The following is a 12,144-nucleotide window of genomic DNA, read 5'->3' on the forward strand; positions in this document are numbered from 1 at the left end:
TGAAGAGATTAGTGGTAGGACGGGAATAAAACACAGACCTACTAGAACATGGACTTGAGGACATGGGGAGGGGGAAGGGTAAGCTGTGCCGAAGTGAGAGTGGCATGGACATATATACACTACCAAACGTAGGATGGATAGCTAGTGGGAAGTAGCCGCATGGTACAGGGAGATCAGCTAGGTGGTTTGTGGCCACCTAGAGGGGTGGGATAGGGAGGGTGGGAGGGAGGGAGACGCAAGAGGGAAGAGATATGGCAACATATGTATATGTACAGCTGATTCACTTTGTTGTAAAGCAGAAACTAACACACCATTGTAAAGCAATTATACTCCAATAAAGATGTTAAAAAAAAAAAAAGAAGAAGAAGGGAGGACCCTCTGGGAGCTGCCCCTGGAATGTCAGCCCCCGGGGCACTCTGCCTCTGCAGGACCGAAGAAGAAAGGAGATGGTGTGACCCCTGAGGCTCCACGGGGTCCTCTCCACCCACGCACATGCGTCACACGGTGGGGGGGGCCGGGAGATGCGGCACCTGCCATTTTACGCCCTCCTTAACGGGTACCAGCTTTATAAAAGGGTTAAATTCCTTTCTGCCGGATGACAAGTACTCTTCCGACTGGTAGCGCCTAAAATGGTGCTCTTCACGTTGTATACACTTGACGAGAAACTCAGCCGAAATTATTTAACTAATTCTGTGTGTAAACAGAGGAACAGGGTTTGCTGGTGCTGGTTACTATTTCCATTCCCAAAATCTGGACTATGCTTATTTTTCTTAGCCATCTGTATGTTCACTAGAGAATTGTTTCTCTCCCACAACAATTCTGACATGTAGAGCAGAAAAAGCCACGTCAGACCCAGTTCAGAGTCCACTTATCCACCTGTTTAGTGTCAGGTTTGTGGTTTTGAGGAAGCTCATTTGAGGAAGAGTGTAGCTTGAAAATGTGTTTGAAATAAAGAATCTGGCCCTTGTGTTATATATGATGAAAGGTGTTCTGGCTTTGGTATGTTCTACAAGTAAGCTTGTGATTTTTAAATAGATGTCGCACCTTATGAGCACACACACCGCTCCACGTAAGACCTGCTGGATACACAGTCCCTGTCCCCAGGATAGAGGGAAACATCTTAATTAATCCTGAACTTTCCATGTTTTAGAAAACAACTTCTCTATTCATTCCATGAAAGATAGGAGATGGGCAGAACACTTGTGTTCTGGTCCAGGTTGCAAAATAGCTCAAATAGCTGGCGTCTGTGTGGGTGTTGGCAGATGTCTTGCTCCGATTATTTCAGGAGATCCACACGGTTCCCTTCAGAAGGGAGCGTTAGCCTTGCAGGCACGTCCAGTAGAAACTCAACTGGTTAAGTCTGGTGCGAGGCCGGTGCGGAGCGGTCCTCAGGGCCCCGGAACTGCAGGCCACAGGCTCTGTTCTTTCCCTGCAGCCTTTGCCTCACCTGGTCAGGTCACCTTTGGTGCCTCTCGCCCTGGGACCTCCTGAGAGCCTCAGCTGTTAAGGGGCCCGGAAGCTTCCAAGGCCGTGGTCGGTGCTCACCCTGGAACACTTTTCCGGACATTCAGGGTGTAGCCTGTGCTTCTGTTCATTCATTTTCGCCGCCGTACAATCGTTTCACGCTGTGGCCAGTTCACAATTCCTTTTCAATTCTTATGGCAATGGAATTTCAGTTTTTTCACAGGTTATTTGATCCCCTAACTCACACCATAAAAAGTCTAAGTTTTAGAATGAGGATTTTATTCAAGATATTCGAAGGAAATGCAGTAATGAGACAGAAATGAGAGGCACTGACGAAATAAGATCCTGAATTGCCAGGCTCTTGTGAGAATGTCTCTGCTGTGGACGCCTTAACCTCATGACAGCCCTACACAGGGGTCCTACACAGGGGTCCTGCCGTCATCTTATTTCACCAAAATTGAGGCTACAACCCTGAGGGGTTACGTGACTTGTCCAAGCTTGCTCTGCTTGCGGTGGACGGGCCTGAATCTAAATCGGGTGTTTGGTGTTTGACTCACCCGACAGCTCACTCTCCTACTTCACGGCCTGAAAGCCTCTTCAACGGGTAAGAGCTGCTTCCGGGACAGCCAGCTCACCTTTCTTTTCCCCCGGGACAGCCTGGCCCTTGAACTCAGTTCCCCCTGCAGCCTCTATTTCTGTTCAGGTGGGAGACAGTGGTCCTGCCCTACCTGCCTCTCGGCCTGGGACCCCGCAGTGCTGCCACGGGGCCTCCCCTCCCTGGGGCAGGGGCGGAATCTGCTCGCCCCAGCTCACATCAGGCCACCTCTCCAGGCGCTGTCCTCTGTGGCCACCGGACACTTGGCCACAGTCCTGTCCACCCAGCGTGGGTGGAGGGGTCTCCACAAAGAAGCACTGACTGGTGCGTGAGTGAGAATAATTGGCTTTAAAATGTTTGGGAGTAAAGTATCATTTATACAAAGAATCCAGTCTAGAGATTTGTAAAGTCTGCCTTTATAGAGACTGGATTATTCTACACGATTTCCAAATACTGTGGGTCATATTCTTTCAGCTTAGCAATGGCCAGAATAAATACTCCCCTGACAGTCTTTGCTTGATCACGTATATGTTCACAAGACAAACATTTTACAGGAAAGTGAACGTAAATGTGAGCCTGGCCCGGGACCCGCTCAGAGGACCCGACCCTGCAGAGCACGAGACAGAACGAGTGGCTTCAGGTCACGCATCCGGGCCTTGTAAGGGGCCTTCTAATTACCTGCGTGCTGGCGGGAAACCGCGTCAGAGCATCTACTGAGTCCGACCCAGCCCGTGTGCCCGACGCTGGGGGCGGGCGTGACCGAGGGCGCAGAGTTCCGGGGCCTCCTCGACGCTGCCAGGCCGAGCCGGTTCGCAGGGAGGTGGGTGTGAGCGCAGCGGCCAGGGGTCGGGGAAGCAGCAGGGACCCCCGACCCGGGAAGCGGGGCCCAGGGGCACCACGAGGGACCCTCGCGCTGAGCCCGCCGTGCCGTCACGCTGCACGGCGAGGGGAGGAAGGGTGCGTCCCTTTCCTGGGGGCCTCGCCGTGGAGGCGCCGTGCGCACGCACGTACGTTCCTGCACGGCAGGTGCACGACCCGCCGGGAGGCCCCGCGTGCACCCTCCGCCCCAGGGGCTCCAGGATCGTCATCGGGGAAACAAAGGGAGACTCCTGCGTCCTGAGTGCCCCACCTCAGCCTCGGTTACCGCGCGTCCTCGGTCCGGACTTACTGTGCGGTGAACCGGCCAGGAAACTACAGTAATAGGTAATTTATAAAACTGACAAAAATCCTCCGCTAATGCCAGGAATAGCTGAAGATTTTCAGAAAGGAAACAGGAATATTTCCTGGTGTAAATAATAGATAAAGAATGAAAAAGAATAAATGAACACAATCCAGCAGTACTCCCCTTAGGGGACAATAAAACCCGAAAAGTCCAATTTGTGCAGCAGGCCCATTAGGCAGGAAGTTAGAAAGCCAGACACTGTCCTTGGGCGCTGAGGGGAGTGACCTAATGCAGGCCTGATGCCTCAAGTAGAAACTGCGGAAGGAAGGAACACGTTTCATTATTTTGCATCAGCTCAGTATGAACAGGCTTTATCCGAGACGGTTTCCTTCAGCAAGTGCAGGGCGTGTGCCGCGTGGCTTTCCCGTGCACCCCGGGGTCGGGGGCCCAGGTACACGTGCACCTTTGGTAGTGCTGTGAGTCGGCTCGAATCCTGAGGCTTTGACTCAGGGGCTCTTCTCATTTTGTACCTAACTATTTTCTTTTGAGGTGACTATCTTACTGAGAGAAATTGCTGTTTTTAAGATAGGATAGATATTTTTTAAAATAGAAGTTTAAACCATATTGCTGTGGTGAACCCTCATACATTTCTATTTTCTACAAGAAAAAAAATCAGGAGTTTAAATTTTTATTTGAGTAACTGGGCCATCCAACAAAAACTCTTGCCCTGTGTTAGTAATTGTAGCACGAATTCCGGGGATTGTAGCTCTTCGGCTCCATTCATACATAAGTGAGTCTCTCTACATGGATGGTTTCAACGTGAAACCATCTCTGCACTGAAGGCAGAGCTCATATAAGACTTTGTATTATTTTTCCTATGACTAGGAGTTTTTCCTAGTACTTTCGACCAAAGTCCCATGTGAGGCAGTTGGGAGAGGCCTGTTGTCGAGTGAAGTCTGTGAGCTCAGGGCCGGGTGAACATGCAAAGTCTGGTGGACACTGAGCCCAGGCCAGCTTTACAGCTCATCGCAGTGAGTGCGTGGTGCCCGCGCTCTGGACGGTCCTGGGGGTGCCCGCGCTCTGCCCGGACGGTCCTGGGGGTGCCCGCGCTCTGCCTGGACGGTCCTGGGGGTGCCCTCACTCTGCCTGGACGGTCCTGGGGGTGCCTGCGCTCTGCTCGGACGGTCCTGGGGGTGCCCGCGCTCTGCCCGGACGGTCCTGGGGGTGCCCACGCTCTGCCCAGAGGGTCCTGGGGGTGCCCGCGCTCTACCCGGCTGGTGCATCCGCAGCCCTGGCTGATGCTCTGGTGTTCCATGCTCACACTGCATCTGGGCTGGCTGAATGTTTGAGGTAAACTGACCAGAATAGACATGATCACCATACATTTTTTCTGTCTTACTCAAATCATTATCAATGTGCCCAATTTTAGGGATTTTTTATGAATATCTTTCTAAATTTAAAAAACAAGGGATGTAATTAAGGCTTGAGCTCGCTTGCATATGGCCATATGGCCAGATTGTAAAAGTATACCTCTTTACCTTACAGTTTGCTTTCTCAAAATCAGTAGTGTACTTTGACTGATGAATTTTTCTTCTCATGGTTTCCTTCCAAGGATGTCCTTGGTAGGAAAGATACATAAAATTACAATAAATATCTTTGCATAATATATTTCAATTACTGAGATAACTCAGCAGTAGTGGTTTGGGGATATGTGTGTGTTTTAAGAATGACAGTCTTACTTCATTTTGTTCTGGTAGCTTGGGGAAATTCTTGGAAGGCCCCTAATAATGGACAAATAAGACATGTTTCTGTTTAGCGTATCAGTTGTCTTATAAAAATGAATATTTTTTGTATGTTTCAGAGGGTAGAATCAGATTATTACAAGCCCTTTTACCAATTAAATTTATAACTAACCTTAAAGAAATGAAACAAACGACTACCAAACACATACATCCATCTTCCTTTTGTCTCTGATCTTAAACAGATATCAGAAAACAATCAATGCTAAAATAAGTTAATTCCAGGAAAATGCTGGGAGGCAAGAAACAGAGCCATCAGCATACCAAAAACTTGAGAATTGTCCCAAATTGAGGAAGTGGATGGGGTCCTATCCTTAGAGAGAAAAGTTCTATGGCAACAGCTCCAATTCTCAGCACCGAGTGCAGAGAATTGAGCCCAGAGACAAGAGCCCTTGATGGAGGGCTTGCCTGAGAGCAGACAGGTGGAAGGCAAGGATGGTCCTGCCAGTGCATGACTGGGGAGGGCACTCACAGTGCTCAGCCAGGCCCTTGCCCTTTCCCCAGATTGTGCTGAAGCTGCGGGGGACACCAGCAGAGTTTTCCCAGAGGCTACAGTAGAAAATGAGTGATGAAGCCACTAACCAGGAAGGCCAGGGGATCATACATCCACAAAAGCCTGGCTGCAAGCTTGCCCAACTCAATGGGGGCCAAGTCAGGTTCATTCTCCACGATGATCGAGACAGATGAGCCCTTGTGCTTGGAACCTGCACCTGCACGTGGCCACCAGAAACTGCAAACACAGAACGGGCCTTTGTGAAAACCGACACTTAGAAGAGATGCATCAGGACTTGTATTTCCTCTGAGATGGAGGAGTCTCATTCCTCCCAGGTCCTTCCCTTACAACCGAAACACCTTACACAGCACAACAAACAGGTAAGGTGGGAGAAGAAGGCAGGGCTTGGACCTCAGGACTAAGGAACAACACACAGGTAAGTGCCTCATCTCCCTCAGAGTTCCCATACATCCTGGGCAGGTGAGTCCCCTGGAGTCCTTGTAGCTCCTGCAATCAAAGCACCTCCCCAAATATTTAGAAATCTTTAGAAAGATGTGGGAACTGTGGGTTACAGATACAATGAATCTGAGAGTCCAGTTAAGGCTGAAAACACAAGTACCATTTCAGCCTGTGGAATAGTGCATCTCCAAGTGTGGTCCCCAACTAGCTGCCTGGGCATTGCCTGGAAGTCATTAGAAACGCAAATTCTCATAACCCCAAACCTCTGAATCAGAGACTCCTGTGCATACAACGCAGGGCTTTGCAAGTGCTTCTGTGCTCACTGGAGTGGGAGCCTGCTGCTGTATGAGAAAGTTAGAATCCTGGAACCCCTTGCCACCCACGAGAGCCTGGACATCACCTCCGCACCTCGGCAGAAGCCTGCAGACACAGGACCCTGGAGGTCCAATTTCTAGAGACGTGCCCCTCAAACTTTAACGTGCATCCAGATTCCTGCTAAACAGATGGTGATGTAATAGGTCTGGGTTGGGGCTGGGGATGATGCATGTTTAATAAGCTCCCGGGGGCAGGACCACACTGAGTGTCCAGGATCAGAGTGGTGCTTCCAGACTTGGCTGCCCGGATAACCTGGGGAGCCCTGCAAACTGCTGGGGTGGGAGCCCCACCCTGGAGGGTCCCCGAATTGGTGTGTGTGTGGTCTAAGCACTGCCTGCTTCTGCCCCGGCAGAGACCTCTGAGGCAGGGGACTCTCCTACAGCTGAAGTGAACATTCCAGACCCTAAGTGGAGAATAAGGAAAGTTCCTACACTGAAAAGTGGAGCTCCAGTCTCCTCTCCAACAGCTTCCAGGCAGAAGTTTATATGGTTACTTGTGGGGAAACTTGCCCAAATGAAAAGAACTAGAGAAATTAATATTTGAGTCTCCACCTGATCAGGCAGTATGTTCCCACGCTGACACACAAGGTGGTGAAGTGAAAGAAAGCCAGGCAATTAATGTTCAGTTTGAAATTGTAAAGGCTAAAAGAATCTTTTCTGTAACGTCCCCTCAAATATCTGGATATCAGCTTAACAGGAATTGTGGAAACCTATAAAGAAAGCAAACGTCTAACCTAACAAAGAGACAGTCTTATGGAGATTTCACCATTTAAAGCTGACAATTCTCCCCAATTAATCTACTAAATCAACTCAATTAAAATCTTAAATTACTTCAATTGAAAATATCAAATCTCCAGTAGGATTTTTGGTGGAACTTGAAAAGCCAATTCTGAAATCCATCTACAATATACACAGGCTCAGCCAGTTCGATTCCCAGATAAATGGCAAGCGTGCTCATTGGAGAAGGAGCTGCTCACTGCTCACAAATAATGTACTGTTAAATTTTAATACAAAGTGTACAGTATCTCTGTCTTTTCTTGATTAATAATTTTTAGTAATTTTTGCTGATTCTTAGTTTTTAACCATAAACTTAATGTAGGAAAACGATCTTGTGAAGAATGAAGGACACAGCGAATGCTCCGAGCTGGCAAAGTGCTCAGAGCCAGTGAGCTGTGACCCTGAGACCGTACAGAACATTCTCTCTGAAACCAGACCACCAGTTTTTTCAGCATATTATACATTTTATTCTTTGAAAAGATGTAAGACTTACACAATACTCGAGCAACATTAATCAAGAAAAAACAGATGATCTACATTTTCATATTAAATTTTTAACAGTAAACTATGCATTTATAACAATGTAATATGAAAATGTAGGCCTAATAGAAAATTTTCTAGAGAAATATATCTTACCAAAATTGATTCAAGAAGAAATAGAAGACTGAATATCCTTATATCCACTAACAAAATGGAATCAGTTAATGATAAAGATCTACCTAAAAAAAAAAAAAAAAGTCCCAGTTAGTGACATGCTTTAATCAAACTCTCAGGGGATAAGATAACTACTAACTTTTACTTTACAGATTTTATTTTTTAGAGCAGTTTTCGGTTCACAACAAAGTTAAGAGGATGATACAGAGACTTCCCATATTTTCTCTACCCCGACGCGAGCATAGCACCCACCCCCATCATCGAATCCCCAGATGGTACGTTTGTTACAATTGATGAATCCACATGGACACATAACCACCCAGAGTCCGTGGTTAACCTTAGGGTTCACTGTTGGTGTTGTTCATTCTGTGGGTTTAGACAAATGTAGCGTGACGGGTCTCCATCTTTATAGTATCACACAGAGTGTTTTCACTGCCCCAAATCCTCTGTGCTCCACAGACATCAATTTTTAAACATTATTTTAACTGTTAATGAATCATGAGGCATGACAAGTTGCAAGGACATAGCCAGGCCAACCCCAGAACCTGCCTTTGAGCGTCACCCCACTCTGCTGCTGAGTCTGTCGGGGTCCTGCCGAGAAACAGAAGCCGATGTTTCCACAGAAGCAATTCAGTCCAGGGAAATGGACGCAGAGGCGTGTCACGGTCCCCGAGTTCGGGGAGGATGCTGCACGGTGGCCCAGACCCCGGGGAGGGTTGTGGTCCCTCCTCTGTCCAGAGCAGGCGGGCTGCGCTGGAGGACATGAGCACTGGGGCCCCCGCTGCTCCAGGGGGACAGCCACTGACGACATCGGCGACAGGGCGGCGGGCACCAGCATCTCCGTGTCCCTCGCTGACAACCGGTCTCAGCTGCTCGAAGCAGGGCCCACGTGCTCTGCGGAGTCAGGGGTGGATGTGGGGCTGAGAGGCAAGACTGCTGAGTGTGGACGGAGCGCAGGGCGCCCCACTGGTTTGGCGACTTTCCCTCGGAAACGAGTTCTCCTCCGTCTCCTTTGGCTTCCGTCACCGCTGCCCAGGACCCCGGTGTCCTTCAGCCTGGCGTTTACTCACACCGTTCCCTTGTTTCCCTTTGGAACTTTGAAAACCTATCCTTTTCATCGTGCATCCCCCAATTCTATGATCATTTGTTTTGGTCTGAGTTTTCTTATTACCAAGGATATTGAAAGCACGTCTACATTTGTGAATTTATGGCCTTTACTTCTGGGAACCCTTTTGATTTCGTAAAAATATTTTTCTCCTTAAGCTTTCTATGTTCTGTCTTTCTGGAACTGTATTATTTTTCAAATGCTGCACTTCTTATTCTAGTATCTAATGTTCCTATTTTTTCCTCTCACATTTTCCGTTTCTTTACCTATTTTTTTCTATTTCCAGAAGAGATCCTCAACTTTATTTTATCATCTTCTGTGTTGATTTTTATTTCATTTCTCCCACCATATACTTAGTTTTAAGTAGGGTTATCAGATCTAGCAGACAAAAATACACAATGCCCAGTTATATTTGAATTTCTGATAAAAAAACAGCCTTCAGTGTTATTGTAACTATGGCCAAATATTGCTTGGGGCCTAGTTATACTAAAATAGTACTTGTTCATCAGAAACTCAAATTTAACTAGAAATCTGGTATCCAGAGACCCTAGTTTCAAGATAGTTTTTCTCGTTTCTCAACCTTTCTCTTAACAGAGAGCCTTCAGAGATGCAGTGTTTCCTTCTATCTCTACAGATGAGGATGCTTTCAGTCTTCTACTTTTTGAAGGTTTTTCTTCCTTGCTCTTTTTACTTTTCCTGTTTCTACTAAGTTATTTTTTCTTGCTGGTTTGTTTTGTTTACTTTAGAGATGTTTCTCAAGTGCCTGGTGATTATACTGAGGAGTGAGGCATGGAGGATGGCTAAACTCTTGGGGGCACACTCTCAGGGGCTCACGTAGGACCCCTTGATTCCGGGGAGTGGTCCCTAACTCAGTATCTTCTGGGCAAGCTTCTGACCTCGGGATACTCTCTACTCTGCTGTTGGGGCCTGTGGTTACCACACCAGCTGCCAGCTTCCTGGAAGCAGAGACTAGGAAAGGCTGCTGGTGATCCAACCATTCAGAATTTAGCACTTCGCCGAATCTCACGGTTTGCGTCCTGTGTACGCCTCAGTTCTCAGCTAGGACTGGTGCTCGCTGGTCCGAATCCACCTCCGCAGGGGGCTTCCTGGTTCCTGTTGGGACAGAGCGTGGGGGGGTGGTCCACATTCTCCCCCGGAAGACTCAGTCATCCCTGCCTCTCACTGACCTGACACTGTGATTTCAAAGGCACCTGGTGTTTCTAACTTTATGATTTGGGGGTTCTGTGGTTTGGATAGATAAATATCGCTGAACAGGTTTATTTTTCATATATCATTTGACTTAAAAACATTATAAAACAGAAAGAGTTAAAAGTACCAAAAGAAGGGCTTCCCTGGTGGCGCAGGGGTTGAGAGTCCGCCTGCCGATGCAGGGGACGCGGGTTCGTGCCCCGGTCGGGGGGGGTCCCACATGCCACGGAGCGGCTGGGCCCGTGAGCCATGGCCGCTGAGCCTGCGCGTCCGGAGCCTGTGCTCCGCGACGGGAGAGGCCGCAGCAGTGAGAGGCCCGCATACAACAAAAACAACAACAACAACAACAACAAAAAAGTACCAAAAGAAGAAACAATACAAACCTGGAAAAAGTGCCATAACTTAACTGAACTGTTCGAAAATCTAAAAAAATCTAAAATTTATTATTTGTTTTACATTAATTCCAAATGAGGCAAGGGGTAGTCAATTTGGCAATTTTGATATAAGACTAATTTGATCAAGTCCAATTTTCAGACCATCTTCATAACCCATTTATCTTCCCCTGTGTATACATGCAGTATGGCATCGGGTCATAAATCAATCATAATTTAAACGTGAGGAAAACTATATATGGTACAATGGGAAATGATCTGGTTGTGGCCAGTTGTGGCCACTGTACCACCAACTCTCACCCGGGGAAACTCATTCTATCTGAATTCAACAGGGGATCATGTAGCATAATTATGTGACTCCCAAGGTTTCCATGATCTTCAAGTGATAGAAATGAACGTTGTGTCGGTATTAGAGTAGCTTATTGGTGGAAACCTCTTATTTATGATGGGATTATTATTCGGCTTGGTTCTCATGGAAATCTGCGTTAGAATCTCCCCAGAACCAAGCGTACGGGGCCGTCGACGTGCAGAGCCAGCGCAGCTCAAGGACCAGCGTGTGGTCTGGGCCCATTACTCTGATTTTTACAAGGTTCTGTGAGGCCGGGCAAGCAGTTTCATAACTTCTACCCATATATTCAAGATGTAGTGGAATAATTGTAAAGACCTTCGAGAGAGGGAACGTCGTTTCCTGAATGAGGTAATGGGGCTGGCGTGGCGGTCGACCCCCTGCCAGCCCCCTGCCAGTGACGGAAATTCTTGTCTGTCTCCCAGAGACTGAAAGTGAATCCAAGCACCCAGAAGCCTTCTTCGTGTGTACAGTACGGAAAGGATATCGATTGGAAGTTGGCATAACTTGACTTTTTGCACACAAATCATTGGGTCACCTGTGCAATCCTGAAGAGGCACGGACTTTTCAGCAAAGAGACTGAGCAGTCAGGCACAGACTCCAGCCCCGCTGTGTGCTTAGTGCGTCAGAGTGAGGAGGGGCCTGCAGCAGCCCCTCGTCGGGGGTTAGGAGAGAAGTTTCCAAGTTCGGCAGAGCCTCGTGGAGCTGCAGGCTGAAGGCAGCTGCGAGATGCAGCCATGTGGCTGGGAATGGGATCGGGGGGCGGGGGGAGAGGGCGGTAGGGCCGGGAAACGGCATGTGGGCCTGTCGCTCCGGATCTGCCCCCGTGGCTGTAGTCTGTGTGGGGCTGCGCCCCGTGGATTCGCGTTTAGAATTCAACAGGCAATTTACACTTTCAAGGACTTGTTATGTGTTTAAAACACGAATTTTCTATAAAGTAAATATAAGGTTTTGAGCCCAGTGTTACGAGGAACTACAGATGGAGACAAATCTCTATTCTTTGGAAGTTTTAAGGAATAAAATTTTCATGAGTTTGAGAATACGTCATAGACAAAAGCCTAGGTGTAAAAAGTCCTAGTAATAACAGCAATAATAATAGTAATCCCATAATGATAATTGTATCCCCAAAAGGAATTGATCAGAACTCTTTGACATGCCTGTGGCTACAAAACCTAACATTTGGACATTAACTAACGATAGCTAACAGAGAAAATGGGAAGCTACTGACTGAAAAAACATGTTACTTGCCTAGATATGTTATTTTTTCCATGATTACTTTAATTCTAATGAGGGCCTCTTAGAAGTATGATGATGT

Source organism: Physeter macrocephalus, chromosome 12 (assembly GCF_002837175.3).
Source record: "Physeter macrocephalus isolate SW-GA chromosome 12, ASM283717v5, whole genome shotgun sequence".
Taxonomy (NCBI): domain Eukaryota; kingdom Metazoa; phylum Chordata; class Mammalia; order Artiodactyla; family Physeteridae; genus Physeter; species Physeter macrocephalus.